Genomic DNA, 6,613 nt, shown 5'->3' with positions numbered 1-6,613 from the left:
CTCTCCGCTCGGTGGGATTTTCAAATACTTAGGTGAGTACTGGACTGCAGCTAAGCCCCCGAGTGGGAGGTTTGCTCTCCACTAGGTAGGATTTTCGAATACTTAGGCGAAACGGATTCACAGCTAAGCCCCCGAGTGGGAGGATTGCTCTCCGCTCGGTGGGATTTTCAAATACTTAGGCGAGTACTGGACTGCAGCTAAGACCCCAAGTGGGAGGTTTGCTCTCCACTCGGTAGGATTTTCAATACTTAGGCGAAACGGATTCGCAGCTAAGCCCCCGAGTGAGAGGCTTGCTCGTCACTCGGCAGGGATTTTTTTTACAAACTTAGGCGAAACGGATTCGCAGCTAAGCCACCCACTAGGGGATTTCTTACTTAAACAAAAGCAACAAAAATCAATGGGAAAATTATAACACTCTTGTCTTTGATAAACAAACTACAGAGGTACTTTTTATTACATCTCATCCGAGTGAATACTTAAGTATAAAAGGGGCGGAGCAGCTCCGCATTCCAAGCTCGTGGCTCATCAATCTGGCGATCGACATTGTAAAGACGGTATGCTCCATTGTGGAGAACTTTGGTGACGATGAAGGGGCCTTCCCAAGTAGGAGCAAGTTTGTGTGGCTTTTGTTGATCCACTCGGAGGACCAAGTCTCCTTCTTGGAAGGCTCGACTCTTCACGTTTCTGGCGTGGAATCGACGCAAGTCCTGCTGATAGATAGTCGATCGGATCATGGCCATCTCTCTTTCTTCTTCTAGGAGGTCGACTGCGTCCTATCGGGCTTGTTCTGCTTCATCTTCAGAGTAGAGCTTGACTCGGGGTGCATTGTGAAGCAGGTCATTCGGCAGAACTACTTCAGCTCCATAGACCAGAAAGAATGGAGTTTGCCCAATCGACCGATTAGGAGTGGTCCTCAATCCCCAAAGAACTGAAGGAAGTTCGTCGACCCATGCGCCTGCTGCATGTTTGAGATCACACATCAACCGGGGTTTCAATCCTTTGAGAATTAGGCCGTTTGCTCTTTCTGCTTGTCCATTCGACTGGGGGTGAGCGACGGAAGCGTAGTCGACTCGCGTGCCTTGAGAAGCACAAAAGGCTCTGAATTCGTCGAAATCGAAGTGTGACCCATTATCAGTGATGGTGCTATGCGGAACTCCATATCTGAATATCAACTCCCTGATGAAGCTGATAGCAGTGCTGGCATCAAGAATCTTGATAGGCTTAGCTTCAATCCACTTAGTGAACTTGTCGACTGCCACCAGTACATGGGTGAAGCCGCTCCTGCCAGTTCTCGGTGGTCCAACCATATCTAATCCCCAAACAACAAAGGGCCAGACGAGTGGAATGGTCTTCAAGGCTGAGGCGGGTTTGTGTGACATATTGGAATAGAACTGACATCCTTCACACTTGTCGACTATCTCCTTCGCCATTTCATTTGCTCTTGGCCAGTAAAACCCTGCTCGGTATGCTTTAGCCACAATGGTCCGAGAGGACGCATGATGACCACAGGTCCCCGAGTGGATATCGTCAAGGATTATCCGACCTTCTTCTGGTGTTATACATTTCTGACCGACTCCAGTCGCGCTTTCCCTGAACAATTGTCCCTTTATCACAGTAAAGGCTTTGGTGTTGGGGAACGTTGCAGAAAATTAAAAAATTTCCTACGGTTTCACCAAGATCCATCTATGAGTTCATCTAAGCAACGAGTCAAGGGAGATGCATCTACATACCACTTTGTAGATCGTGAGCGGAAGCATTCAAAAGAACGGGGTTAAAGTAGTCGTTCTCGTCGTGATCCTATCACCGGAGATCCTAGCGCCGAACGGACGGCACCTCCGCGTTCAACACACGTACGGAGCGTGTGACGTCTCCTCCTTCTTGATCCAGTAGGGGGGAAGGAGAGGTTGATGATGATGGCTCCAGCAGCAGCACAACGGCGTGGTGGTGGTGGAACAGCAGCACTCCGACAGGGCTTCGCCAAGCACGTGACGGAGGAGGAAGAGGTGTAGCAGGGGGAGGGGGCGCCAGGACTTCAGGGTGCGGCAGCCCCTCTCCCCCCTCCCTTTATATAGGCCCCCAGGGGGGGCGCTGGCCCTGGGAGATTCAATCTCCCAAGGGGGCGGTGGCCAAGGGGGGAGGAGTGCCCCCCAAGGCATGTGGTGCGCCCCCCCCCACCCTAGGGTTTCAACCCTAGGCGCAGGGGGTGGGCCTAGGGGGCGCACCAGCCCACTATGGGCTGGCTCCCCTCCCACTTTAGCCCATGGGGCCCTCCGGGATGGGTGGCCCCACCCGGTGGACCCCCGGGACCCTTCCGGTGGTCCCGGTACAATACCGGGTGACCCCAAAACTTTCCCGATGGCCGAAATACCACTTCCTATATATAATTCTTTACTTCTGGACCATTCTGAAACTCCTCGTGATGTCCGGGATCTCATCCGGGACATCTGAACAACATTCGGTATACTGCATACTCATATTCATACAACCCTAGCGTCACCGAACCTTAAGTGTGTAGACCCTACGGGTTCGGGAGACACGTAGACATGACCGAGACGGCTCTCGGGCAATAACCAACAACGGGATGTGGATACCCATGTTGGCTCCCACATGCTCCTCGATGATCTCATCGGATGAACCACGATGTCGAGGATTCGGACAACCCCGTATACAATTCCCTTTGTCATTCGGTACGTTACATGCCCGAGACTCGATCGTCGGCATCCCAATACCTCGTTTAGTCTCGTTACCGGCAAGTCACTTTACTCGTACCATAATGCATGATCCCGTGACCAAACACTTGGTCACTTTGAGCTCATTGTGATGATGCATTGCCGAGTGGGCCCAGAGATACCTCTCCGTCATACGGAGTGACAAATCCCAGTCTCGATCCGTGTCAACCCAACAGACACTTTCGAAGATACCTGTAGTGCACCTTTATAGTCACCCAGTTACGTTGTGACGTTTGGTACACCCAAAGCACTCTTACGGTATCCGGGAGTTACACGATCTCATGGTCTAAGGAAGAGATACTTGACATTGGAAAAGCTCTAGCAAAACGAACTACACGATCTTGTGCTATGCTTAGGATTGGGTCTCGTCCATCACATCATTCTCCTAATGATGTGATCCCGTTGTCAATGACATCTAATGTCCATAGTCAGGAAACCATGACTATCTGTCGACCAACGAGCTAGTCAACTAGAGGCTCACTAGGGACATGTTATGGTCTATGTATTCACACGTGTATTACGATTTCCAGATAATACAGTTATAGCATGAATAAAAGAGAATTATCATGAACAAGGAAATATAATAATCCTTTTATTATTGCCTCTAGGGCATATTTCCAATAGTCTCCCACTTGCACTAGAGTCAATAATCTAGTTACATTGTGATGAATCGAACACCCATTGAGTTCTGGTGTTGATCATGCTTTGCTCGCGAGAGAGGTTTAGTCAACGAATCTGCGACATTCAGATCCGTATGTACTTTGCAAATATCTATGTCTACATCTTGAACATTTTCACAGATGGAGTTGAAACGACGCTTGATGTGCCTGGTCTTCTTGTGAAACCTGGGCTCCTTGGCAAGGGCAATAGCTCCAGTGTTGTCACAGAAGCGTTTGATCGGCCCCGACGCATTGGGTATGACTCCTAGGTCGGTGATGAACTCCTTCACCCAAATTGCTTCATGCACTGCCTCCGAGGCTGCCATGTACTCCGCTTCACATGTAGATCCCGCCACGACGCTCTGCTTGCAGCTGCACCAGCTTACTGCTCCACCATTCAACATATACACGTATCCGGTTTGTGACTTAGAGTCATCCAGATCTGTGTCGAAGCTAGCGTCGACGTAACCCTTTATGACGAGCTCTTCGTCACCTCCATAAACGAGAAACATGTCCTTCGTCCTTTTCAGGTACTTTAGGATATTCTTGACCGCTGTCCAGTGTTCCTTGCCGGGATTACTTTGGTATCTTCCTACCAAACTTATGGCAAGGTTTACATCAGGTCTGGTACACAGCATGGCATACATAATAGATCCTATGGCTGAGGCATAGGGGATTACGCTCATCTCTTCTTTATCTTTTGCCGTGGTCGGGCATTGAGCCGAGCTCAATCTCACACCTTGCAATACAGGCAAGAACCCTTTCTTGGACTGATCCATTTTGAACTTCTTCAAAATCTTATCAAGGTATGTGCTTTGTAAAAGACCTATGAGGCGTCTCGATCTATCCCTATAGATCTTGATGCCTAATATGTAAGCAGCTTCTCCAAGGTCCTTCATTGAAAAACACTTATTCAAGTAGGCCTTAATGCTGTCCAAGAATTCTATATCATTTCCCATCAAAAGTATGTCATCTACATATAATATGAGAAATGCTACAGAGCTCCCACTCACTTTCTTGTAAACGCAGGCTTCTCCATAAGTCTGCATAAACCCAAACGCTTTGATCATCTCATCAAAGCGAATGTTCCAACTCCGAGATGCTTGCACCAGCCCATAAATGGATCGCTGGAGCTTGCATACTTTGTTAGCGTTCTTAGGATCGACAAAACCTTCCGGCTGCATCATATACAGCTCTTCCTTAAGATAACCGTTAAGGAATGCTGTTTTGACGTCCATCTGCCATATCTCATAATCATAGTATGCGGCAATTGCTAACATGATTCGGACGGACTTAAGCTTCGCTACGGGAGAGAAAGTCTCATCGTAGTCAATCCCTTGAACTTGCCGATAACCCTTAGCGACAAGTCGAGCTTTATAGATGGTAATATTACCATCCGCGTCCGTCTTCTTCTTAAAGATCCATTTGTTTTCTATCGCTCGCCGATCATCGGGCAAGTCAGTCAAAGTCCATACTTTGTTTTCATACATGGATTCTATCTCGGACTTCATGGCTTCTAGCCATTTGTTGGAATCTGGGCCCGCCATCACTTCTTCATAGTTCAAAGGTTCACCGTTGTCTAACAACATGATTTCCAGGACAGGGTTGCTGTACCATTCTGGTGCGGAACGTGTCCTTGTGGACCTACGAAGTTCAGTAGCAACTTGATCCGAAGTACCTTGATCATCATCATTAATTTCCTCTTCAATTGGTGTAGGCATCACAGGAACATTTTCCTGAGCTGCACTACTATCCTGTTCAAGAGGTAGTACTTCATCGAGTTCTACTTTCCTCCCACTTATTTCTTTCGAGAGAAACTCTTTTTCCAGAAAGGATCCGTTCTTGGCAACAAAGATCTTGCCCTCAGATCTTAAGTAGAAGGTATACCCAATGGTTTCTTTAGGGTATCCTATGAAGACGCATTTTTCCGACTTGGGTTCGAGCTTTTCAGGTTAAAGTTTCTTGACATAAGCATCGCATCCCCAAACTTTTAGAAACGACAGCTTAGGTTTCTTCCCAAACCATAATTCATACGGTGTCGTCTCAACGGATTTAGACGGTGCCCTATTTAAAGTGAATGTAGCTGTCTCTAGAGCGTATCCCCAAAATGATAGTGGTAAATCGGTAAGAGACATCATAGATCGCACCATATCCAATAGAGTGCGATTACGACGTTCTGACACACCGTTTCTCTGAGGTGTTCCAGGCGGCGTGAGTTGTGAAACGATTCCACATTTTCTTAAGTGTGTACCAAATTCGTGACTTAAATATTCTCCTCCACGATCCGATCGTAAGAATTTTATCTTTCGGTCACGTTGATTCTCTACTTCATTCTGAAATTCCTTGAACTTTTCAAAGGTCTCAGACTTGTGTTTCATCAAGTAGACATACCCATATCTACTCAAGTCATCAGTGAGAGTGAGAACATAACGATATCCTCCGCGAGCCTCAACACTCATTGGACCGCACACATCGGTATGTATGATTTCCAACAAGTTGGTTGCTCGCTCCATTGTTCCGGAGAACGGAGTCTTGGTCATTTTGCCCATGAGGCATGGTTTGCATGTGTCAAATGATTCATAATCGAGGGACTCTAAAAGTCCATCAGCATGGAGCTTCTTCATGCGCTTGACACCAATGTGACCAAGGCGGCAGTGCCACAAGTATGTGGGACTATCGTTATCAACTTTACATCTTTTCGTATTCATGCTATGAATATGTGTAACATTACGTTCGAGATTCATTAAGAATAAACCATTGACCATCGGAGCATGACCATAAAACATATCTCTCATATAAATAGAACAACCATTATTCTCGGATTTAAATGAGTAGCCATCTCGAATTAAACAAGATCCAGATACAATGTTCATGCTCAAACTTGGCACCAAATAACAATTATTAAGGTTCAAAACTAATCCCGTAGGGTAAATGTAGAGGTAGCGTGCCGACGGCGATCACATCGACTCTGGAACCATTTCCGACGCGCATCGTCACCTCGTCCTTCACCAGTCTCTGCTTATTCCGCAGCTCCTGCTTTGAGTTACAAATATGAGCAACGGCACTGGTATCAAATACCCAGGAGTTACTATGAGTACTGGTAAGGTACACATCAATTACATGTATATCAAATATACCTTTGGTGTTGCCGGCCTTCTTATCCGCTAAGTATTTGGGGCAGTTCCGCTTCCAGTGACCCTTCCCCTTGCAGTAAAAGCACTCAGT

This window comes from Triticum dicoccoides, chromosome 2B (genome assembly GCF_002162155.2).
Source record: "Triticum dicoccoides isolate Atlit2015 ecotype Zavitan chromosome 2B, WEW_v2.0, whole genome shotgun sequence".
Classification (NCBI taxonomy): Eukaryota; Viridiplantae; Streptophyta; class Magnoliopsida; order Poales; family Poaceae; genus Triticum; species Triticum dicoccoides.
This window is presented reverse-complemented; position numbering follows the sequence as displayed.